General features: G+C 45.4%; 1 protein-coding gene across 1 annotated transcript in view; it reads right to left on the minus strand.

Annotated features, from left to right (window-relative positions):
• The window catches only part of LOC138568750 (uncharacterized), an 810,508-nt gene that overhangs the window by 748,904 nt on the left and 35,562 nt on the right, over positions 1 to 26,042 (minus strand). The window contains exon 2 of the mRNA XM_069646535.1: positions 20,489 to 20,581. The gene's annotated coding sequence lies outside the window, so the exon portion shown is untranslated. The remainder of the gene's footprint in view (positions 1 to 20,488; positions 20,582 to 26,042) is intronic.

A 26,042-nucleotide genomic window follows, 5' to 3' on the forward strand; every position in this document is an offset into this window, starting at 1 on the left:
TTGGATGATTATAGTAACTTTGAGGTCCACACCATAAACATTCTTAGTTGCGGTCAATCATTCGCTCACTCGGCGGTAGCTACACGGAACAGCCTAGCCTTTCTTCCATTTAGCAGTGCTCTTGGTTCAGACTTGGGATTCTCTCTTTCAATGTACAGTGCTCACAGGTTCTCAATCTGGTTACACTCACAACATCAGCTTCTACATAAACCGACAAAGCTTTGCACTCAATATGAGACATTCTTGTATTCCTTACAGTTTATTTCTAAATGTGAGTTAAAAATGTTTTCCAAAATATTAACTGAAGGAGGGCACTATATCCGTCAACATGTTTTGGTCTCTATAAAGACCATCTTCAGGAGAAAAATAACAGTACAGTCCTTCTTGAGGTATTCATTTCACCCGTAGGAATAAAAGTATTTCCCTAAGAGCACAAGGCTTTGTCGGTTTATGTAGAAGCTGACATTGTGGATAAATGTTGTCACTAGCCCAGTGCTCTATCAAAGTCTAATGCACCTAAAAACAATATAATTGAGTGAATAGAACTGTAGTGCCACTCTCCCCACATACAGATCTCATTTGGCAGGTTCTCATCTGATAGGAATACTCCTCCAGTACTAGACTTATCAATTGCTCCTTATGATTGGTACTTTGCTTTTTCTGTCATGTTGTCTTGAATTACCAGTGCTTCTAGATTTTCTTCCTGAAATCGATGTTCCTTCTTGATCCATGCGTTGAGGTGCCAGCCTGTGGTTTCCCTCCACAATTGTGGAGTTCGGTACATCTTCTCACTTTAGCTTCATTTCTCGAGATTGTGCTCAGGCAGTTGACTTCAGGACTTCAGAAAGTAGCATTGTATTCCTCAGGCTGGGGGTTTTGTAGTTCATCTGTCCCGATCTTCAGGCTAAGGACTTCAGAGGGTTTGGACCTTGGGATACAAGCAACACCACCCTCGGGCCTAGGACTGACATTGCCTTCCAACTGCAAGTGCTTATCTTCGCAGGGACTTCAGAACTCCCATTGTGGGTTCCTGTTGTGGGATCTTCTGTTTCAGTGTGGTTCTGGCTGGGATGGATAACAGCGTGTTGGCAAAGGCTTCATTGAGCTAGGTTTGAGCTGTCCTTTTAATTGTTTTTATTTTTATGTGGTTTATTCAAACCTTTAAAAAAGAATAAAACAAGTACAACTAAAAACCATCTTTTCCAATACAAGTTTGCATAATTAAAATTCACAAGTTAGTCAAAAAGTCATTGTGTCAAACACACAATTCTACATTTGCATCGGCACCAGTTGTGAAGTAATTTCTCCCCTCAATGTTCTGGTTCAACCTTTATAGCTGCTAAAAGTGCAACTCTCTATTTGCATCAGCACCAGTTATGAGGCAGTTTCTGCCCTCAATACTCTGGTTCGACCTCTGTAGCTGCTAAAAGTTCCTTCACTTCCACCAGAAAAGAAGACAGTGCAAAAATGAATGTCCGATCCGAACCATCAAACATCAGCTGCCACCAGTTCTCTGCACTTAATGACAGCTGATTTGCAATCAATGACCTCAAATGTTTTGTCCTTTGAGGTCGTAAAGCTGCGCAAAAGAGTGTGAGATGTTTTAATGTCTCGTCTTGCTTAGTACAGAATCTACACATTTGGTTTGTCTCGGCTTATTTTGACCAAGTGCTTGTTCTGTCTTTGGTTTTAAGCACCTTAAGACGGAAACTCATATACAAAGCCCTACGATGTTGATCAGGAAAAAGTGTCACATAACTTTGTGGTTTCTTGAGGTATCTAGCTTCGCAAGGCACATCCTTCATAATTCTGAAGCTCCTCCTTTGGTCACCTGTTGCAGTCCAATCAAGTCTCCAAAGTTTTGCCTTTGCCAAATTCGGGTTTTCATGCAAAGTTATTATATCAATTTCATACTCTTCTAAAAGAGCCTCGCATAGACTATTCCACAAGGTGAGTAGACACTCAGAGTTGCCATTACCAGGATTATGAAAAATTTCGAAATGTGGTGCAACTTCTTTCATAGTTGTTTTCCAAAAGAGAGTTAGCGTGTTCCAACAAAGGCATGCATTAATCGATATCAGATTTAATTCAAAGCATATGCACGCCGTTGATGTTCCTTTAGGTAGCTGAAGCACCTTTTCCCCAAAATATATTTTCCAGTGTTGGCCATAGTTCACCTCAGCAACCGAAGGTGTTTTCAACTCCGAATAACAACGCTGGAACCGCTTTTTGTTGGTAAAAATTGACCACGGGTTTTAGCTAATGTTTTCCATATTCTTTGTTCAGAATGCTTGCTTGACAAGCAAGTTGCCGGCACTTGATTTTAGCCGTCTCTGCCCATGGACCATCATTTACGTTTGCGCTGATCTTCATGCCCAGATATCTGGTATTGGTTACAGTGTTCAGTGCTTCCTTTCCCAAGCGGCATTCGATTTTTTTGTCGTTGCGTTTCTTGGTGGTCCTGAGGTTCTGCAAGGGCAGTATCTCACACTTGTTTTTGTTAATCGGCAAGCCGTTTGTTCTAACATATTCTTCCACTACATCCATTTTACCATGTAGCCCAATAGGAGTTGCATCTAGGAGTATTAGATCATCGGTGTACAACAACCAGTTAACCCGAGACCTGTGTATTTTAGGTGGATGTTACGCTCACCTGACTCCCACGGAGGCGCAGGTCTGGTTTGGAGTGTTGTTGCTTCTTCTATGGTGAAGCGCAGGACCCGGAAGATAGACTGGACCGGACCTTCGAATCGGGCTTGTCTGGCTCGCAGGAATATCTTTCTGTATGTGAAAAGGGAGTATTAACAATCTGCGGGAGAAAGTATAAGCCTCCTGCTCCCTTCTCACCCCTCTACGAAACCCTCCTGCGACCCCCACGTGAAGTCTCACCTTAGGGTTTGAAAGGTTGAGCTCTCCATCCTGCTTCTCATGCAGGGGCGCGTTGTATCCAGTTACCTCACTGGGATTTTGATTGTAGAGGGTTCAAGTTTTGTTTTCCCGGTATAGTACCGTAAGGATTCTGTTAATGAGTATGATTCCGCAATAATAATTGTTCGTTGCCTCTTTTTCAGGTGCGGAAACTATTCCTAGAAGAGCTGTGGAACCGAAGAATGAGACTCTGGTGAGCTTGATGAGAGTTCTCTCAGTGTCCTTGTATCAATGCGCTCACTAACGCTGATGTCTTTTTTCCCCATAGGGGCCAGGGTCCGGAAATGCCTGGATGCGGCACCGACCCGAAACAAAGATCAATCCAGACGAAATCAGGTAAGTCTTTAATGGGCGTTGGGTAACGTCTTTTCATGCGCCCACTAACGCTGATGTCTCTTTTTCCCCTTAGGGGCCGGGGTCCGGAAATGCCAGGATGCGGCACCGACCCGAAATGAAGTTGGAATAACCCAACAGGTAAGCTTTGTAATGGAAATTAAGGTTTCCTTGTTTTCTTTCCCCTCTCACCTTTATTCTCCCTAGGCGCGGTGATGTGGCTGCGAGTCCAGATGTCGCCGTAGAACGTGGTGGTACCTTGTACAGGTGAGTGAGATGCGGCGCTGCAGCGATCGATGCGATGTGCTTTTAAATGGATGTCTTCCTTTTCAGGACCGTCGGCGAGATGTCTCCGGAATGCGGATTTAGCAGGTAAGGACTCTTCTTTACCCTTTTCTCTTCTCTTCTCTCTTTGCAGGTGTTCCAGGATGCTGGCAGGAGTGGCAGAAGACAGAATGCAGGAGCAGACACGGTGAGCGTCCAGCTGCTAGATGCAGAACAAGGCGAAGCGTGAGTTGCTGCTTGGGCGTGGCTTAAATAGCCTTCAAAGTAGTTCCGGGTATGTATCCTTCCTCTCAGGTATGTATTCCTCCCCTGACCACACCCGTGTGGTTAAGTAGTTCCAAAGATAAAGTAGTCCCATTCAGGCCTCAGAAGGCCTGGATGTTGCAGCATGGTCTGCATCAGGTAAGTTAACACTAAGCACTTTTAACACAAAGTCCCCTTTTATGAGCCTGGCGCCTATGGCGCCAGGACTGTGGCCCGATATGAGCCTGGCGCCAAAGGCGCCAGGACTGAGTCCAAAGAGCCCCTACTTGAGTCTGTTGTGACTTCCCTTGAAGACATGATGTCTGCCTCTGGGGTAGCTGGGTCTTGTCTGGCACCTTGGAGGTAGGCATCATGACAGTGGAAAAGAGCATGCACCTTCAATTGCATCACCGATGTCAGAAAGAAAAAGGTTGAATATAATTGAGGCCAGGGGACAGCCTTGTTTTACGCCGCGAAAAGTACTAATCGCGGCTGACAATGTGCCCACCTGATCTAACCTGATCTTGATGTTGGTTTTGGGGTTAGTTCCTTGATGGCTGCTAACAGACTTGGTAGACACTCCCAGGTCTTCATCTTCGTCGACAGTTTCTCCCGATGTATGCTATCAAAAGTACGTGAAAAGTCTATAAAGGCTAGAAACACTTTGCTCCCAGTTCTTAGGTCCTCCATTTTTATAAGATTTATTTTATGAGGTTCAGGCCACAGCCAACACCTCTCACCAAGCCCAGCTGTCTCGGATCAACGTGGTTACTCTCTGTAATCCATATAAGTAGTTTGTGTTGCAAAAGTGTTGCGTAGACTTTCCCAAGAATGTCCAATAGAGCTATTGGGCGATAGCCTTTGGGGTTAGCTCTATTGCCTTTTTTGAATATCTGTACAATGACCGCACTTTTCCAGGATTTCGGGGTTGCACATTTGATGGTGATTCTGTTGAATAGAACATTACATATCTCAGCCCATCTGTCTGGATTTTGCTTTAATGTGTAATTGGTCAGATCATTGGGGCCATGGACCCTCAAGCTACAAACTCTTTTGATGATATTTAAAATGTCATCCTTCTCGAACTTGAGATTCCAACTATCGAGGTTAGGCAGAGCCGGATCCTTCATGTTTCCATTTTTGCTATACAATTCAGTGTAGTAGGATATCCACGTGGCTTCCGATACCATATTAGTCAGCAATGAACTCTGTGGTGCACTTTCGTTATTGATTATTTTCCAGAACTCAGATGAGTTTTTGTTATTCATCTTCATCATCAGTAACTCTGAGTGCTTTTGTGAGATTAGTGCTTTGTGTGCCTTAATCCAGTTTTTATACTTTTGCTTTGCAACACGTTTTGCCAATAAATGGTATGTAGGGTCCGCTCGTGGTGTCTAATTTCGCAACGCATTTGCCGTTTCCTCTTCAAAATGTAAAGATCAAATTTTGTGCTTGTGAACGAATGCATATTTTTTTAACCCTTGTTTTTTTTCCACAAATTGGGTTAGCAAGTGACGATATTCTACGTCCTCTTGATCCTCGCAGTATCTTCTTGCAATTTGAGTCACGTCAACTTCCTTAAGTTTTAATTTAACTCTGTTCGATTCTACTATAATATGATAGTTCCATGATGAATGATTTTTCTCTTCAAGCACAGATGTTGTCAACTTCAGCATGTCATGATCGCTATGAAACATGGGAATCACCTTTAAAGACAGTACACATTCGTGAATGCTCTCAGATACAAAGAAGTAATCTATGGTAGATTTTTGGTCAGATCTTCTCCATGTCGGGTTAGCCGGAATGTCCCTGATCGTGTTTCCATTTAACATGGACATGTTTCTTAGTTCCATCTCCAGACACCACCGTGTGGCCAGTTGGTCAGTAGCATACTTGTCATTCTTCTTTCCTTGCTTTGTGTTTATGCAGTTGATGTTTAAGTCTCTGCATACAATTGTACCTTAAGTTCCAACTTCTTCATGTATCTTGTCTATCACTGATAAGACTTGATCTATGAAGGTTGTTGTGCCAGCCACTGTGTGATGCCAGTATAGGTTGAGGATGTAGATTAACCCACCTTCCACGCCTGGTCATCTTGACTGCTGTTACCTGTATGTATGGAGATATGTTCTTAGATTTAGTGATCCTGTAACCTGAACTTTTCTTGACAAATGTTAGCAAGCCGGCCATTGGACTTCCTTTTGCTCTTTTAATGGCTGGATTTATTGCGACTTCAAATTCGTCAGGGATAGGACAGTCCTCCAGCCAGGTTTCCTGCAGGCAAGCCACCTCTAAACCCTGACGCCAGTTATTCTGAAATAAGTGCGAGAAGCCTCTGGTATTACATGATCCAAAGGCGAGCACAGACTGGTCCTTTTCTTCCTGGCATTAACTTTGAGTGTTTCTAGTTAGGGCTTCGGTCAACCAGCACCAATCATTCGACTTCTCCACTTTGTTTTGTGTGTTGACACCATCAGAGGTGTCTGCTCCACTTCTGTTTGCACATTCTATGGTTATTTTAATTTGTTCTCCTTTTTGTAGGTTCTTTATTGACTCTGCCTCGGCTCTTGATGTACACACAGATGTTTTCTTGTTGGCATTTTGTGCGGATTTCCTTGGGCTGTTAGAGCCCATAGCATTATTTGTGTCCTCTGGGGTGTCCCTCAGTGTTAGAGCTTTTGACATTTTTATCTATAGTCTCTCATCTTTGGAGTTGCAGTTAAGTTTTTCTGACACTTCGAATATGTCAAATCCCAGTGACATGAGAGCAGGTGCTGCTTCCATCATGATGTTAAATACAATTTTGCCATGATGTGCAGAACCGCTTTGTCGTTCTGAGCTTCTTCCACAAATTCAACAGTTTTTAAGTCATCAGATTCGATGGTCCTTAAACTTGGCACATGATGAAACAAACGTAAAACGTTGTTTCGATTCAAAATAAGGTTGTTGCTACTGTCAATGCGTTCCAGCATGAGCCTGTAGGGCGTTTGCAGTTTTTTGCTGTACTTTGCTTCAACTTTGTTGTTACTCGCGTGGCCGCCTCCTTGTGCATCTCTTTCCATTGATCTTTGCGTGTTACCAGGTTTTATGACAGAGGTCTGGGGTACAGCCAGGGATCTGGGCCCAACTATGAGGTTTCCATTTTCCATTGGCTCTGTGCAAGTGTGATCTGCGAGTGATTCTTTGCATCCTTTGTTCATGTCCCATTTACGATGCTCACGTGCCAGTTTTTCCCTTCTTTTGTTTAATGTAATCAAAGTGAGGCTAGCTCTTTTATACGGCTCTGTATCAACTTGTGCCTTCAATTGTATCAAAGTGCACGTTCTTTCTGAACTTGTTTTTTTCGTTCCGATGCCCACACCTACAAGTGCATTTTTAGTCTTTTCTGGATTGGCTTCTGGTATTAGTGGAATAAGCTGTGGTTCTTAGTCCTCGCGATCGTCTTCATAAATCGACATGTCCATCAGATCAATTACTGTTTCGTCAGTACACACTGTTTCCACCGCTGTATTTGTTTGTGGCCCAGATTGTTCATTTGCTTCATTTATTTTTTTTTTTGCCAATGGCTCACTGTTATTATTGTTATTGACAGTAATGTTGACAGTCTTGATATTTCGTAAAGATTTCCTTGAATTATTGCACTGCTGCAGTATTTTTACGCTTTGGTTTTTTGGTCTTTTTTACTTGGACATGTTTTCTGTCCACTGCTTTGATCTCGTTGATGTTAGAACTATTGTTGCCATTAAATATGGCAAATAACCCATTGGGGTTTCCTTTGTCATGGGGGTTGTCATCAACTGTCCCATTCAGTTGCGTGCTAAGACCTTCCATGTTAGCTGATGTGGCAGCTGTTTGAAGATCCAAAGTCGCAGGGTTTTCTCTTGCCATACTACTTTTGAGCACACTGGTAAATGAAGAGTCCATCGTGATTCCTTGTGGTGGCTTAGATATATACACACTCGTCCCTCTTACCGTAGGTGGGATCTTTCCAATCATTTCTTTTGACGTTTCCAATGTAATAGTGTCTTCTTTGTTTTTTGGCATCCCCTCTTTAGAGCTTTCTTTTGGGGCTGTGTCCGGTCTCAGAGTATTTGCATGATTCACTACTCTAAGTGCCGGTGCCTGTGGGGTTACACTGTGTTCTGAGTCACTGTTTGGATGGATAATTGTGTTACACGGTTCGCCTATACGACCACACTCCAGGTTGCACTCGTTATTGGTAGCAAAGTTGAAAGCTTCTTGAGTTGACATGTCCCCTTTCATTTGCAAGCAAGAGCATGCTTGACTATCAAGTCTGCTCGTTGAGCTTGATGTTACTTTTCTGAATTTGAGAAGTCCCAACGCCTCTTTGGCAATTTCTGCAAATAGTTTTTTTTTCCAAGTTACTATTTTTTTTTGCTCATCCAATGTGTTAAAAGAGACGTCAATCCTGTTGTTCAAATCATAGCATGTCGGTTTGAATGCGTTATTGTCACCTTCAACGTTCACTATTTTTGAATTCATTAGGGAAACCAGCGTTGTTAGATCCTGGATGTTGTCATTGAGTTGTTCGTACAATTTTGTAAATGGAGCAATGGTAATTGCCATTGAGGACATCAGTATAGGTTGCAATTCCTGTATTAACTTTTTTCCTTGTTCTGTTACCAACTCTACACGCCAGGCGTGGTTTATAGACTTAATGCCGGTCTTAGTCCGTCTTATTTTAGGATAGTCACACTCCATGATCGATGAGTCGGTCGTGGACAACTCAGAAGATGAAGTCCTCCTTCCATCGTGTTTTCTGATTAAAACTTTGTTCTGGTGGGCAATCTTGTCTGGCTTCGTTGTTTGATCCTGTGCTTTCTTGTTTTTGAGTTGGGAGCAGCTGACGTTGGGTGACACACTAACTTCAATTCTCCTCTGTTTTAATTGCCCACTTTGCCACCTTATTTGTTGGCGTTTTCTCCAGCGTAACAGCTTTGACACTCTTTGTTTGTGCTCTAGACTCAGCAGTAACCTCTTTACTTGTGGCTTTGCGTGCCCCGTTTGTCTGTGTTAAGTCATGTAATAGTTTATTCATGACCTCGAGGGAGTTTCGTCTGTTTCCATTTGTACCTAACAAAAGGTACTACGACCCCTGCTCCATTGTCCGCTAACAGATATGAGCTGAGGGGGAGCAAAACACATCATCGTCTTCATTTGTGACTTTTTTTTCAGATAAGTTAGGGGGGACCTTTGGGTTCAGACCATGCTCCTGGAGTACGTTGGAAAAAACTGCATCAGACGTGTGAAGTTTAGATACCAAATCCACCTCCAGAGTCAGGTCTGTGCATCCTGTTTCTAAATGAGGATTGCCCATGTTGCTGTGCGGGCCAGTAGCTTTGTGTGGGCGTTGATCGCACGCACTGCAGGCATCCTTTGTCAGTTCATTGTGGACACGCCATGCAAGTATACACAGCCGGGGAACCGCCAACGATGATCCAAACTGGTTTTTACATTCTGCTGTGTAGCCATCATCGTCACAGTGACCAACCGCATCAAAGCAGACCGCCAAGCTGCCTCTACACAAGCCATTGGATTCAGTACACCCTTTTGTTTTAGAGGTATCCCCTTAATTTATGCATTCGTTGGACAATGTGTTTCTGTTTTCAACGCAACTAAACAAATGCTTTTCAGAGGAAGGGGCGTCTTCCAACGTTACGGTTGCATTGATATTTGTTCAATTTATAGTCATTAGTTGCAAACTTGCTTGACTTACTTGGCTCGGTTGTCGCACGACTCCTTCCATGTGTAACTCTGGATTCCCACAGCGCAGTTGTGATCTTGTCCTCGGGGGTTGAGCTGGCTTCCCTCTCTCTCGCACGGTCGCGCTGCTCATTTTCTCTGAGGACCCTCAGATGATAGCGCCAGGAAGCCTCCACCAAGCCTTAACGGATTAAGAATTCCAAGGACTCCAAAGACTCTGCTTGACTTCGTGCAAGTCAGTATTTTACAGATTCACGCCCAAAGGAAATGGAAATTGCTAAAATACTCCGCTCACGAGCACGAACCACACGACTCCAAAGACTCTGCCTTCTGGCCTAGCTTAATTGGTTTATATGATAGTTTAATCTTAGTCAGTGAGTCTTCTATGCAGTTGTTCTAAGATATTTTTGGCCGCCAACACCTTTAAGTGCTGGGCACCTTCCTAGTAAATGAGAAGGAGGTAAAAAGATGCATATCTTTTAGCACGTTAGAATGATTTTCCAATGGTCCCTGACGACTTCTCAACATTTAAACAGCCTACAATTTTCCATCACTGTCCTACTTTTATAGTAGGGTAACACTATGTTGATTCTCACTGCAGAGATTCAACAAGCAGTGCAGGAAAACTGTCAATAGTTGTTTCCACAGATTCCGAATTTGGAGATGCAAAAAGTCCATGCCCAAGTTGCCAGACAATTTACCCAATGTGATTAGCTGCCACATCCTCGGAGACTAGCTTCCCAAGCTTGGAAGAGTTCTGCTGCACTTTGTTCTGATAGAAAATCTAAATCCCATATTAGATTTATTTTAAGGACCCATTGTTCGCATGCTGGTAACAGATTCTTCTAAGGATGGAGGAAATAAAACTACAATCGTTGCTGAGCGTGTTAATATAATATATTATAGCTTGTTTGGTTGAGTTAATATGTGGTTTGTGCACGATTCAAGTGATCTCCGCAAATCCGTAACACCTAGATCCACACATCCCTGCCTCCCCCACCTAACCTGCAACTTGGTGATCTGCACCCGGTTCTTCCTCGGTTTGCTTTTAGACTGTTTGCTGACAAACTGACCAGCCTCCCCCACCCCATTGTTAGCTCCGAATTCCCTTGCATCTCTGCTTCCCTCACTGTGTACTTCCCCCAAAAATATGTAAAGCGGCCCGTTGCTTGAAGAAGCTATTTCCGTGCACAATAAATACCTTAATAATAATTATGATAATAACAATAATATTAAAGGGATGTTATTTTGAGGTCTGCTTTTGAGCACTTTTTAAAAGCCAATTGACTGCTATAGCTTCACCTTAGCCCCACACCCATCACTGCGCCCCCAGATGGAATACAGCAAGGGCCCAATTAATGGAATTATCTGCATGGAAAAGAGGGTAGTTGCTCGATCAAATCCGCCTTTGTTGATTCATGGAACCAAATACACAGTACTTTCCCTGGACTTGCGTGGATTTTGCGCTGGTTCAGCACGTCTGTGCGAGTCATCGAGGGCCTTGCGTGAGACTCTGAGCAGAGCGTGGGCGTGGCCTGCGCAGAGGGCAGGGAAGGGGACGGAACATCAAAAATGGGGAAGAACTTGTGAAAAAGTGTGAGCTACGAAGGAGGGGTAACAAGGCGTATTCATGGATTTGATTGCACAATGTCTCGGTTTGGAAATGAACCATGCAAGTCCTTCATACAATCCGCCACCCGAAGGTGGGATTTTCAGCACGCAGATGGGGTTAATTGTCGGATTTTGGGGAGTGTGTACTCAATCGGGGTTCCGATGTTACTTAGGGGTGCGCGTAAGCAGTGTAGAGGGGTGCAGGAATGTTTTACGTGCGTTTGCACGCAGATTTCCTGAGTTATTGCTGAGTTACGATTTTTTATGCGCATGTTGTCGGGTGCCGGATACAGTTACACGGACCCCGCACAGGGTCCTCGAGTTGCAGGTCTGCTTACTGGGGACCCCATGCACTGTTTGAAGGGTGCGTGTATTCGCACATGGGGGAACGATCAAAGGTAGCTGTTCTGGCTCTTCATGCTTTGCGTGTGGGCATGTCAGGGGCGTTCTGGGCGCAACTTACGAATATGGTTACTTTGGCTATCAATTCCATGAATACGTGGAGCACACATTTTTCTTTCTGTGCGCAGGCTCGTGCAGTGTCCTTCTCGGCGCGCGGCCCTTGTGGGATTTCTGCACCCATTTCCATGAATCGGGCCCCAAGTGTTTTCAATTTCCATCAATGCGCACATGTCCTATGACTATGTAAACAAGTTGTTTAAACATTTTCCAACAAATGCGAGTCCCCGGACGAGATTCGTGCACAAAACGAATTAATCAGCATTTCACTTTCTCAGTGATAGTAATTCAAATCACAAAGTGAAAAGACACATATTTGAACACACAGCTAAATAAAGTTTCCCGCCATTCCCTTCCAATAGTAAAGCAATACAGGAATATACAAAAAATGAAGCATCTTATGTAAACAACCAGGTGATATAAGCTGCACCATTCTGCTAATAATGAGGCAAATGACAAGGAATGTGCGTGGCTTCAACTGTGCTTTTACATAGTTAGACCCCTGCAATGTGCTGACCATTCATGTCTTTGAGTAAATAATGAACATAGGTACTGGCCAAATAGGTAACTCTTTTAATGAAGAATTGATTTGTAAACTTGCATTAAGCAAGCACCATATTGTAACCAAATTGTAACTGCATTAAGGAAGCACCAAACTGTAACCATGCTCTTAGATTCCAGTGCCTAGATGCCCATGGGTTATGAGCGCTTTACAAATGTACAAATAAATACATGTATTTTGTATGTGATTCAGTCTAGGAAAGAGAGGGCTATGGTGGAAGACTTACAAAACAGTGCAGAGCAAGAAATGGGCAAAAAGAGGACTGGTGGAAAGGTAGAGAATTGGGAGAAACACAGAGAACATAAGACAAGCTGAGCAGTGTGTTAGGGAGAATTCTCATTTATGGCTAATTTCCCTCACCTAGTGAGTCCCTCAGCAGCTTTACTGGATTTCTGGGGTTTATTTTTTCCACCTGATAAGAGTGTGAGCCTTTTTTCCCACTCTTGCATGTGTTTTGCCTTGTGTATTGCTACTGTTTGTGTGTACACCACTCCAGGGGCCCCTTTTTTGTGTGTGTTACACAGCACCTTCAGTGCAGTAACACATGGTCGCATTTGAGACTTCCCACTGACTCCATTTTTCTGGGGCTGACTAATGTCCCCCAGAAACAGGTAAAGTTGCCATTAACTTTATATAGTCACTTTAAACTACAGACCCAGTACACCCCATCTTACATGGAGTACTGTAAGTACTATCCCTTTTTGTCTATGCCTCTCTGAGCTTTATTTTGCTCTCTTAACACTAAGGACCTCATTACACGCATGGCGGTAGGGATTTACCGGTACCGGTAAAATACCGGTACCGGTAAATCCCTACCGCCTTACTACGAGGTCCCTTTGCGGGTTGGGGGATTTAACGCCTGCTTTTTGCAGGCGTTAAAATCCAACCCGCTAAGGGATCTCAGAGCTAATTACGGCACCGCAAAATTGCGGTGCCGTAATTAGCACCTTCCCCATTCTCATAGAGCCCTATGGGGCAGAAATGGGAATGGGGAAGGGCAATGGCGGAAGGGGGATTTACCGCCCCTCCAACCTTGGAATGGGGCGGTAAATCCCCTTTCCGCCAAGGCGGTGCCGGTATTTTACCGGCACGAGCCATGGCGCTGATAGCGCCATGGCTCACCGCCTACCGTGTAATGAGGCCCTAAGACTTCGCTGGTGGCAGTGGTATCTACCCTAACTTTTCTACCACGATTATACTATATAAACGTGGGACTGTTTTAGGCTATTATATAAGCCTCAAACTTAAACCCGCTTGACCAAATACTTTTTATTTCGGCCTCGGTTGGGTTTTATCGCCATTTCTTTTTGTTAAAGTCCTTCTTGTGTTTTACTTTGCGCAGCAAACCAGGTTTGCCTCCTTTGTTTGCCGACCTTTGGCGGGCTTCTGTCCAGAAGCCCTCCTTTGGCGTCTGGGTGTCTAGGTAGGCTGAATGTGAGGGAGGGGTGTAGTCACCCCCTGCACAGGGTCTCCTTGGAGACCCAAGTCGCAGTTTGTCATGATTGGCTGAGGTGGTTGTCCGGGCCGGACAACCCCCCCTGCTGAGTGATTGCCAGCCTGGCTGTGTGAATGGGGGATTTTGGCATAGAAGGCAGGCCTCTTGATCTGGAAGTCAGAGTCGCCACTGGAACTGTAAGGAACCAAATAGAAGCAGAGAAGAAGACGGCTGCTGCAACTCCCGAGTCCCGGTGAAGCCCTGCTGCAGTCCTGAGCTATCTACCCTTCAACGACAAGAGAATATCCAGTCCGGAGTCTTCTTCCTTTGAGCCTGGTGGGATCAACCAGCTCACCTTCCACAGGCAGAGGATCCTCTTCTTGGTCGAAATCGCTGCACACAGCTGTAGTGGTCCGGATAGCCACCCGAAGAGCATCTCCTGTTTTAATGGTGCGCACCTTTCATTCACCGTTGCTTTTGCTGCTGCTGGCTTCATCCCTGGGTAGTGCAGATCGCTCCAGACGTCGTCCTTCTTGTCCCCACGACTGAAGCTTCAGGAACCGTGAGTCTGCAGGAACTACCATGAACAACTGCCGTGGCACCAGCTCTGCTTCATACGAATAAGGTACTGCGTCCGAATTCGAAGAACTAGGGTGAATCCCTTTTCTCCTCACCAAAGGCTTGTCCTTATCTTCCTTCCCTCTTATAACTTTTGCTTCCCTTTTGACAATATCTAAGTACTCCTGGCAAACTCGAATCGTGAACTGTTCTATCCTTGTGATCTTCGACAACAGGACCGCTGTCCCATTGACACTGGCGCAGGCCTATTGACTTTTATCTACGTTTTAGAAAGTGTTTCTTAATTCTATCTGCCTTGACAAAAGTATTGCCTATGATTTTTATCCCCAACTCTCTTGTGTTAATTCATGCGCTAAGTGTGTTTGACTACGGTAACATTTCTGCTTGCGGGTACGCTTCTCTTTAGTAAGACCGAACTGTCATTACTGTCAAAAAGTGATCGCGTAATAACCCCCGGTAACGTCTTTGTTTCACAACACCGGTCTGTCAAATCCAAAAGTACTTACCTTGAATTGTGCTGCACAAGGGGAATTGTTTGTGTGCAGTGTATTTTAAATGGGGTTTTAATTTAATAGAAGTGAAGTGCAGCTGGTTTAAAATAAATGTACTTTTATTTTTTAACCAAAAACCTTGAGTCAGTGTTTGCTTGAGTCACAGTAATTGTAGTCCTTTGTGTAATCTCTACCACTGCTCATTTGCTCTTGAGATAAGTCTGGCTGCTCCGCTACTGCTACCACTCTAACTGTGTAGTACAGGCTTGTACCAAAGGTGAAATTGTACTACCACCTGTAGTCTTAATCTTGTGTAGTGGTCCCTAAGGGCACTGCCCAGGATTCTGCCTAACACATTGGTTGCTTATTTTTTAATTGGAGGGGCGCACATGTTTCCCACGAATATGAGCGAGCAACATAGCATAGTGAGAAAGCCGGGACCAACCAAGAGGGTTTCGGGAGAATTCTGCATCCGAGAAAGAGTTTCAAATAACAAGTTGGAATAATGTATTTTATAGCACACATTCTTTGAAAAATTGGTTGAAAGCCAGTTTCCAGTCGGTTTTTCAGGGTAACGCACGAAAAATACCAATAGATGCAAGTCACCAATAGTGCACAGGAGCATTTTCAAGATGCCTTTTCCACACAATATATACCAGCACTAAAAACATTTTCATGATGGCTGTGCCCATACAAATTCATGATGGCTGCATGAATATATGCCAGCATTCCATATAAGAACATACTCATGTTTGCACATAAGAGTAATAATACTATAAGAAAACATGCCCATGTTGGCTGTGTCAATATATGCCAGGATTCCCCCATAAGAGCATACTTTTGTTGGCTTTGCAAGTAAAAATGTCCTGCAACAATATGAAAACTTCTCCAGACTGGCTGCACCAATGCAGTGCAGTATGGCCACATACAAACACTTTTGTTTGCTTTACCCTGATGCCAGTAACAAATGTCATACCACTGTATTATTATATGGACAGACTGGGTGCCCCAAAGTAGACAAGTCTATCCATGAAATAACACTTACCATGTTTGCTTTACGGTTGATGCTCTTTAAAAAATTCCATGCTGCAGAAATATGTATATAGTATCAAATGTATCAAAATTCAAACCATTTTGTTGAACATTTTTCTCATATAGACCAAAAGTAGTTCATTTCGTTAACCAATCGTCCACACTATGGCCAATTAGGTTATTTAAGGTCCTCGCTACACACTTTTTAGTTACTGTAATTGCATTAAGGACAAAGTATCACCTACTGGTAATTGTTAAAGGTAACCCACAACTCCAACAAGCACTGGCAAAGGTAACAGTATTTGTTTTGTGCGGGCATGTGATAGGCATTTGCCAGGCACTGCCATAACGGTACTACCTAGCCAAAAGATAGCAGTAGTTGGAAAATGGTGTGATTACCTGGGCATATAATAGCAGAGCCTGAAAAGTACCCATCCAATGCCCTTACACAAGCCAAAACCCAAGTCTTTGACAGTGCTTTTGATAAACAGGACTTCAGTGTAAAGAACAGATGTGAATACATATTTCTTATAAATCAACTGGCTGAAGGAACACTTGTTTAAGAAATGTATTTTACACCAGGAAGTAGTTTACAGCCTCAATTAAGTCAGTGGGCCTCATTCCGAGTATGGCGGTAAGGGATAGCGGCCACCGGTAACGAGACCGGTGGCGGTATTCCCTTACCGCCATACTCCGAGTTCCCTCTGCGCCCTCGCCCTTAACGCCTGCTTTGAGCAGGTGTTAAAGTCGAGGGCGCAAAGGGGCCTCCAAGCCAATAACGGTGACCGTAATGAACGGTCACCGTTATTTGCATCTTCCCCATTCCCATTGAGCCCTATGGGGGCTCATTTGGGAATGGGGAAGAGCCTTGGTGAATGGGGAATTACCGCCCCGCCAACCTTGGAATGGGGCGGTGATTCCGCCATCCACCAAGGCGCTGCCGTTCCGGGTACGGCGTTAACCAAGGCGTTAATAGCGCCATTGGTTAGCGCCGTACTCGGAATGAGGCCCAGTATCTTTAAGAAGACTGCTTAGAAATAACACTGGCCGACTCCAAACAGCATTAAGGTTAATATTCATGCATTACAGAGCTAGCTCAAAGCACAACATTATAATGGCTGAAGCAGGTATGTGCATTTTCACTCAACCCCTACTTAAAAGGGGGTGCATAAGTATATTGACACACTTTAGGGATGAAAACATAATTTAAATTATTAAATAACCAGTCTGTGCTACTGCCTTCCTAATCAATGTTCTAAACACCTCTATCTGCTATATATAGAACTTGATATGGTTGCTATATATAGAGGTTGCTATATAGAGGTCTGTTACGATAGAGGGTTGTGTAACAAGGCCAATAACTTTGCATTGTCAAACGCCAGTCTTATCCCTGAGGCGGAAGGTGGTGGAGGAGAGGAACCCCGTTCCTGTTCCCCCTTGCGCCCAGTTTTTTCTGTGCCGAACCGCTTCTCTAGCCTTGCAGCTGAATGCATACGCTCGACAGTCTTCTCTTTCGTTTCAGATGCAGTGTCCACAGAAATTAAGAGAAGCCAGTGAACATAGTGGGACGAGTGGGACGAGGAGAAAGCCAGGAAGATCATTTACGTTTACCTACCATATCGAGGCTCCAGTGCCGCAGAGATGCGATCACAGTGGCGGAGCAGCGAGAGTGAGATGCCGGCTTCCTGCGTAAAAGCACATCAGAGCCATGCAGCGGCCTCGAGCGGCTGCAAAACAAACAGGAAAGGCATAGTTCGCCAGAAGTGCCAATCCACTAGACCATCATGGAGTTGAAAAGGAGAAAGGTTCCCGGGCCTTCCTCCAAGGTCCCAGATATCACGGCCCTGCAAATGAACTTTGGACTCCATCTTCCAGCACTGGCAGAACAACTGGGCGGGAAGCAGAGGCGTAGTAGACATGGTAGGGCTTGAGAGGGCAAGGCCCACCCAAAATCTGCAAATGCCCAGTCAGCAGAGCTGTGAGGGCATGTACAGATGTTAATGCAACTGGTGGGCCCCACTTGTTAGACAATCCTGGCTACGCCTCTGGCGGGAAGCCCATGTGGAGAGAGAGGACAGGGCTAAGACACAAGTCCAGAAGGGAGAAGGATGCAAGCAGATTGAATAGGGACAGCTGACCAATCCTCAGCAAGGGAGGGATGTATAAGTAGGGTACAGGAAACAGCAAGTGTAGGTGAATCAGGTGAGGCCAATGGAGGCGGTGGACGTCGACCAAGACACCAACAGGAGGAAGGAGAGAGTGGCAGATTGTGGAGAAGAGTTTTGGAGCAGATGAGGTATTGGCTTAAGAGTGTTAGTGGTTATGTAGTGTGAGTGTGCGTGTTTGTGAGGCGTGTGTGTAAAAAAGGACAGTGTGAATGTGAGAAGAATGGAAATGAATGAATGTCTGAATAGTAGGGTGGGAGGAGTAGAAGTAGTGGGAGGAGAGGTGCAGTACTAGTATGAGGGGAGTAGAAGTGTTAAATGGGTACTAGTATTTGGAGGATTGGTAGTAGTAGTGGAAGAATGGAAGTGTAGCAAAGAATGTAGGAGAGTGGTAGAAAGGAGAAATGGTTAATATCAAATGGTGGAGGCAGGAAGAAGGAGGAGCGAAACATCTGAGTGACAGGAAGTCACTGTGGAGAAGACAGGGAAGGAGCAGGCAGAGTAGAATGGAGAGGTAACTGTAGACATGAGTGGTGAACCAGGTGAATCATATCAAGCATGTGTAAGGCACAATCCCTAATTTCCCATCAGAACACTAACATCTGGTGAGAGTAGGGACAGTTAGGACGGAACTGACCCACTCCTCACCTGTCTTCATTTACTGATTGCGGCTTCATTCAATGATGTCAAAGCTCTTATTCCCTGCTCCCTGCCTCATTTCTACCACTACCTTTTACATTACCTTCCGGCCAGGCAGTGAGGTGGGGAACGCTACAAAACTAACAGAGTTAGAAAAGAGCTATGTCCATCTTATGAGGAGAAGACCGCCAAAGTTCACAAAGGTCATTTCAGAGAAACATGAAGGCAAGGGGGCTTAAATACTTAAATTATGAAGTGCAAAATGGTGGTAATTTTCCATGATGTGCAAATAGCATGGTTCGGGCGGCCAATGTGAACACTGCAGTTCCCTCGGTATCATTTGTGTTGTTTGCTAAACCTTGTGCAATACATGAATGCAAACCCAGGCTGCCTTGGGTTTCGTGCATTAATTGTACCTCAATGTTAATTCTTTCCTGCCATTTACACATGGCGGGAAGTATTTAACATGGATTCCCTAAGCATCCAATGCATTAACCCCAACATCAGATGCTGGCATGGATGCATTACTTTTTGGCAGGCACGGCGCATGGGGAGGAGCAAACTCATGTATTTATCTGCACTGACTCCACCTACCGAAACATGGCAAATGCCCCAGAGGTTTAAAATGGATGCAAAACCATGGAAAAACATTTTACAGCGGTTTTGACACTCGGGGATTTGCAAAATTACCCCCAGCGTCACAGTGTTTTAATTACAATATCTTCATCTATGCCAAGGAGTTGTGGGGTTAATGGTACATTGGTCAAAGTATACCCACAGTAGCAAGGTTTATGGAAAAAATGTGTGCAACAAGAGCAGGGAAGCAACTATGGGTGAAATGATGGCGACTCCCTGACGGGGCAAATGTGGGAACATGCAAAATAATGGCACCTTGTTTATATCAATTAGAACCCACAAATCACCACAAACAATTAATGAATCATATTTTCTAAATTGGCCCAAATAAACCATCATAATCATGAATTCAAAAAACAAAACTTGGGGAAGATGAAGCTGGAAAATAGAAAGACGATGGAAATAACCAATCGTAAATGGCACAGCTTTCTCAACAGAACCTCTGCTCCTCACCCCAGAACTCTATATTATAGTTAGGCTACAAAATGTACACGCGCCACTAGTCACTGGGGAGTGATTATACACTCTTGGAGAGTAACCAGGACTTTAAGTGGGCCGGGGCTAGCCAGGGCCAAGCACCAGCAGTCTCCAGAAAGGGCTCCCGAACCGGTCCCTCCTCAACTGGCCGCAGCAATGCCAACAACTGGGAAGTACTGACATCTGCAGACATCCAGTGCAACTGTAGCTTTGGCTGCCAGATGACTCGGAACTGCAAAACAGGAGGAGGGCTGGAGGGCCCAGTCTCTCCTTTAGTTGCCGAGCACGAAGCTTGAAGTTTTTAAACCAGGCTTCATGATGCGTGTAGACTCTCTACTCGGAAACGAAAGGAGAGACCGGGCCCTGCACCCCTCCTTCTGTTTCAGAGAAGAGAGTCATCACGCAGCAGGCAGCCCTTTCATTCAAGGAGCCAGTGGTTTTTAAGCACGGGTGCCTTGAATGAAAGGGCTGCCTGCCCATGTGAGAGCTGAAGTACACTGGTGTCACATTTTTGGTGCACCAAAGTCAATAATGCCAGTATGGCCCAACTCCCCTGCTTTCACCAGCCTAAGTACACGCACACTTTGGCCACACCCCCGCCAATGAGAACCCACCTCGATTTAGCATCCCACTTAATCCACTGAGAGTAAGACATGGTGTGCTGTGTGCATGTGCAGAACTGGCATTCATATCAGGTGGGGGCGGGGATTAGGGAGCGATGCCTGCCTCGAAGTTAGCATTTTGATTTGTTTTCCTACCCGGTTTTAGAATCGTTTTCGAAAAGCTGACCCCAAAATCTAGTTATATTATTTTTTGCAGCCTGTCATTTTTAAGTGTCATTAAAACATAGTCAACTTTTACATTTCGGCAAACCAGGGTGTATTCTTACTTTTACGGTCCGTCGCCACTTCTCCAAGAATTATTTTCTTAACTTCGGCCATTGTTCCCCTCACATACCTTTCCACATATATCGCTCTGCACGCTGCAAGGAAAGGGGTTAAATAGTATAGCATAGCAGTATTTTAAAGGAATCCCACTCGTTAAACACACAAAACAAATCCAGAATCTCAAGGCAAAAATCACACGTCTTTGTACGATTCAAAATCATGCGACTATTCAACACTTTGACCAGTTAACTATTTCAACACTCGTTTGGCCACTGCAAGGCTAACGTACAAGTGCCCGCCCATCCTTCCAGGAAACTTTTGCTGGGACGATCTCTGACATTTCACAGTCAGTTTTACCGGGTCAGTTAGTTCCCCGCACTCACACGCATTTCTATTTAGCTCCTGCTCTCAATCCCACGAGTGAGTTTAAAATTCCTTCAAAAAATAAGAAGTCAACTATTTTTTTAATATTTCAGGATTTTAATTTAGGTGAATACCTGTTTAATGGACTTATTTGCGTCGAAAAACGGGGATTTGCGAGCCATTCTGCCCGCAAATCCCTGTTTGACAAATGGGAATTTGCGGGCAGAATGGCGCACAAACAGGGCTGTCACAGGGTGAGGTGAGGCCCGGGACAAAACATTTGGTGAGACCCCTTCATTTTTTGCACTTGGCCAGTGGCACCGTAAATAAGTGATGTGAGAAATCTCTACTTCAGTTTATCTATGGAAGAACTCGAATATGGTTTATTTTTATGACTGCAAATCAACTAAAGCAAAGCCATGTTTCTAAGCTGAAGAATGGTTTATTCCAGACTTGGTATTGTATCACATGCATTAAATATAGATTTGCATGCATTTTATTTTTAGAACAGACTTTCTGAAGTAACTTGAATTACAACTCAATATATCTGTCAAAAGTGTAATATATGGAGGGATTCCAAGATGGCGGCCGAGCCGGTCAGACGTGCGTGAGCGGAGCTCTGTCCCCCAGCTAGAGCCGCAACAATAGAGAAATACAAACAAGCAGACACTTGGCCCTCCGGATCTTGTCTCCATCAAAGATACATCGAGGAAGACAAAAACTGAGGCGGAAGATCCAGCGCGTCGACAATAGGAAGAAGGGGACCCGCTAGCCACCAGGAGAGGAAGACCGCCCACGAGGCTCACTCTAAGCAGAGCCAGCAAGCAGAGAGAACCCGGGAAGCTCGATCAAAGATGGCGCCACATGAGGCAGGATCAGCGCACCATCCGACGAGAGAGCCGGTATCGGAGACTCACAGCAGAAGCAGAGTCACAGAGGCTAACGCCAGGGCACCAGGCGGGTCTCAGACTGGGCGGAGGCGCAACACCCGATGCGGGAAAGTGACTTGCAGGACCTCTGGAACCCCCAGACGGGATACCTAACAGCACACCGCCGAATCGCAGCAAGAGGAGAAGGCAGTCTACAAACCCTTGGGTGGCGCATCAACCGGGCGGAGGAGAAGGCTCCCCCTCGGCGAACGACAGGAGAACCACCAGCGCGGACAGGCAGAGAAAGCGGGCACAGTGCCGTGGATACTAGGGACGGGAGGGGAGAACAGCAAAGGAACACCAGACCGGCACCACAGGGGTAAAGGAGCCGGAACAAAGAAATGAACAGAAAGCCCCCAGAAACACTGGGAAGACAGACTACATCAACTACAGGCAAACGCCCCCCCCCTCCACACCCTGCTAACAACTAGAAGGGACTCTGGGCCAAGGGACTAGGCAGAAAAGAAGACCCCCCACAAAGGGGGCTGTTGTGTTCAGGGTTTGGCCACAAATGACTGACACTCCAGTGAACTGTTAACTTATTTACTTAAGTTTAGGTACACCAAATACAGTTCTTAGAGTCAGGTAAGTAAAAGGGGACATAGGACACCCACCGGCATCCTCTCTCAGGGCTTACATCCTTGCAACTAACAAACCTGGAACTCACTCATAGATAAACATTCTAAGCCCTGCATTCCATCTCAAGATTCTGGTCACTTGCACCAGATGAATGCAAAGTTAATCACAACACATCTTTCCCCTATAGGGACAACAACAAGAACAGTAAAGTATCGGTGGCAAGATCAATATTTCATCAAAAGATTTGTCCAGTAAAGTCCCACCTGAAAAACAAAAGATTATTCAAAGCATTTCATATATAACCACAACCAACTCCAAAAGGTTTAGACCCTGTCACCACTTCAAAATCTATTAACATTAACATCAATGTCCATCTGTGGATTACAATTAAAAGTCTACCTGTGGAGAGAACATATTAATATGCCTACATAGAACAGCTAATGATGAACACTGTTATCAACTTAATAACTCTAATGAAGATTTAATAAACACTCAAAACCTTAATATCTTATTTCAATCACACATCACCACATACATGTCTACCAACATATGCCAAAACAATGGCACCAAACGCTAGGAACAACATTTCCCTTTGTATACAGACAGTGTAATGGACAGTAGTCTGCTCAATGGTTCACCACAACCATTGCACCTTTTCACACATGCAACACATGTAATGGACAGTAGTCCGCTCAACGGTTCACCTCAACCATTGCACCCTTTTACACATGCAACACATGTAATGGACAGTAGTCCGCTCAACGGTTCACCTCAACCATTGCACCTTTTTACACATGCAACACATGTGATGGACAGTAGTCCGCCTGTGGAGAGAAATATGTTAAACTACATAACTCAATAAAGAGAGAGACATGTACCTACAACATCACTCTAATAAACTAATATGTATCAGCTCTATTATCTCAACTCTAATCGCCAGCACCTCTGCATTCTCTCCTACTTCACCATTGCATAGAGTGTAACGGAGGAACACAGAGCTCCCATCCCCATCAAACTTCATAACTGAGTCAGGCCTCCCGCTGCAGCACTCATGCCGAACTCCAGGACTCCACTCAAGCCAACCGCAGCAACCTTCGGTTCCAGTCAAAGGTAAGCGCTGACATCGGATAACTTTGTCAGTGATCTCAGCTGCCTTCACTATGACCAATAGCTTGTAGCCTTGGCGCAACAGATGTTTGCACAGTCCATGGGCCCCAGGCCCCTCCTAGATCCATTAACAACTTCCAACTCTTCTGAATGTTTGTACAGTCTCAATTCTCTTAAATGCTTTATGAGAGACTGCCACCTTGAACTTCACCATGCCAATGAATGAATGAATGAACCTTGCTGCTCCAATGAACTTCACAGCTCCTTCTAATAACCATAAGTCTCACAGAGCCCACTGCACTTTACAGCAGACCGTTGTACCTTTCAACACTAGAACTTCTTGTCCCCACTGCCCTTTGCAGCACACCCTTGTCACTGAAGTGCCTCTTCACTCCCTATGCAGTGCCTCTTCACTGCTCCATGCAGCACTTCACTGCCCTCGCAGCGCCTCACCTCTTCACTGCACCATGCAGCACTTCACAGCCTCTGCAGCGACCACTCACTGCCTCTTGCAGCGCCTCTTGACTGCCTCTTGCAGCACCTCTTAACTGCATCTTGCAGTGCCTCACTGCCCTTGCAGAATCTCTTCACTGCCTCATGCAGCACCTCTTCACTGCCTCACGCAGCACCTCTTCACTGCCTAACGCAGCACCTCACTGCCCCTGCAGTGCGTCTTCACTGCCTGTTGCAGCACCTCACTGCCTTTGCAGCACTTCTTCATGCAGCGCCTCACTGCCTCTGTAGCATCTCACTGCCCCTAGCAGCGCTTCACTGTCTCTGCAGCACCTCTTCACTGCCTGTTGCAGCGCCTAACTGCCCTCGCAGCACCTCTTCATGCAGCGCCTCACTGCCTCTGCAACATCTCATTGCCCATTGTAGCGCCTCACTGCCCTGGCAGAACCTCTCCACTGCCTCATGCAGCACCTTTACATCCATACCTGCTCTGTTATACCAGTGCCTTCGTAGCGCCTCTGTCTGGGCCTTTCTTGCCCCCTCTGCCTCTGTATCACCTCTGTCTGGACCTCAATTGCCCTCACTGCACTTGCAGTGCCTCACAGCCATCCAGCGCTCTTACCTGAGAGAGGATCACTTCTCAGAGGGGGGGGCGGTGGGTGTCTCCCTTTGGTGCTGTCCCCCCAGCACAGCCAGATCCCATCCTCGTCGCCAGTGTTGTGTTCAGGGTTTGGCCACAAATGACTCTGACACTCCAGTGAACTGTTAACTTATTTACTTAAGTTTAGGTACACCAAATACAGTTCTTAGAGTCAGGTAAGTAAAAGGGGACATAGGACACCCACCGGCATCCTCTCTCAGGGCTTACATCCTTGCAACTAACAAACCTGGAACTCACTCATAGATAAACATTCTAAGCCCTGCATTCCATCTCAAGATTCTGGTCACTTGCACCAGATGAATGCAAAGTTAATCACAACAGGGGCCCTGGCAACTACACAGGGCACAACGCAGAGCAGAAGGGGCAGAGCAAAACTCCACCGGGGGAAAGAGAGCGGACACCGCGCTGGGGAAATCAGGCACCGGAGGGGAGAACAGCAAAGGAACATGAGACCGGCATTGCGGGGGGAGAGTAGCCGAAACACAGAAACGAACAGTAAGCCCCAGGGACAGTGGGAACTCACGCTACCTCAGAGACAGGCAAGCCCCCCCTCTGCCCTCCGCTAACAACAACAAGAAGGGACTCTGGGCCTAGGGAGTAGGCAGAAAAGAAGACCTCTCCACAAAGGGGACCCTGGCGATTCAACAGGGCACAACGCGGGGCGGAAACTGCAGAGCAGGCTCCACTGGGGGAAAAGGACGCAACAGGGCACTGGCCCGACGCACGCTACAAACACAACAGAGAAGAAAAAAGGCATGGAAACGGGGCGATAGACAAGCCCATCAAAGCAAGGAACAAAATAGAAGCTGGCAGGGCAAGAAAGCCCAATAAAGCAAGCACAAGCGGTAGAAACAGTCACACCGCCAAGGCCACCACGGTAGAAGATTCATACACATGTTAAAATCTAGAAACCGTCAAGTGCAACAGGTGACTCAGCCCTCCAACAGCAAGGCCCAACAAGATCAAGACCTGATCCAACTCTGGGGAGCAGACAAAGAAGCGATCCCAAAAGCAAATACGCAAAAAGATACGGGGAAGACTATATCAGAACAGACAGGAGGCACAGATATGACCATGAAAGACGACATGAAAACGTGGTTTAAAGAATTCCAGGACCAATTCATATCCTCTACGCAAACACAGTTCAAAAACATGAAAGGGGAGATGAAACAAGCGATCCAGGAACTAAAAACAGACATAGGGAACCTAGAGGAGCGAACGGACCAACTGGAAAGAACGGTCCGAAACATAGACGAGGAAACACTGAAATACGCAGAAGCACAAGAACGACTGGCAAGACTGGCACAAGAACTAGAAGCCCAATGTGAAGACTTAGAGAATCGATCCCGAAGGTCAAACATAAGAATTAAAAACATGGCGGAATCGGTCGAGGATAAAGACCTCCGTACGGCAATACAACAGGTGTTCCAAGATATACTCACAGACGGTTTAGGAGAAGAGATC

The sequence above is a fragment of the Ambystoma mexicanum genome, chromosome 2q, assembly GCF_040938575.1.
Source record: "Ambystoma mexicanum isolate Mex_15411 chromosome 2q, UKY_AmexF1_1, whole genome shotgun sequence".
Classification (NCBI taxonomy): Eukaryota; Metazoa; Chordata; class Amphibia; order Caudata; family Ambystomatidae; genus Ambystoma; species Ambystoma mexicanum.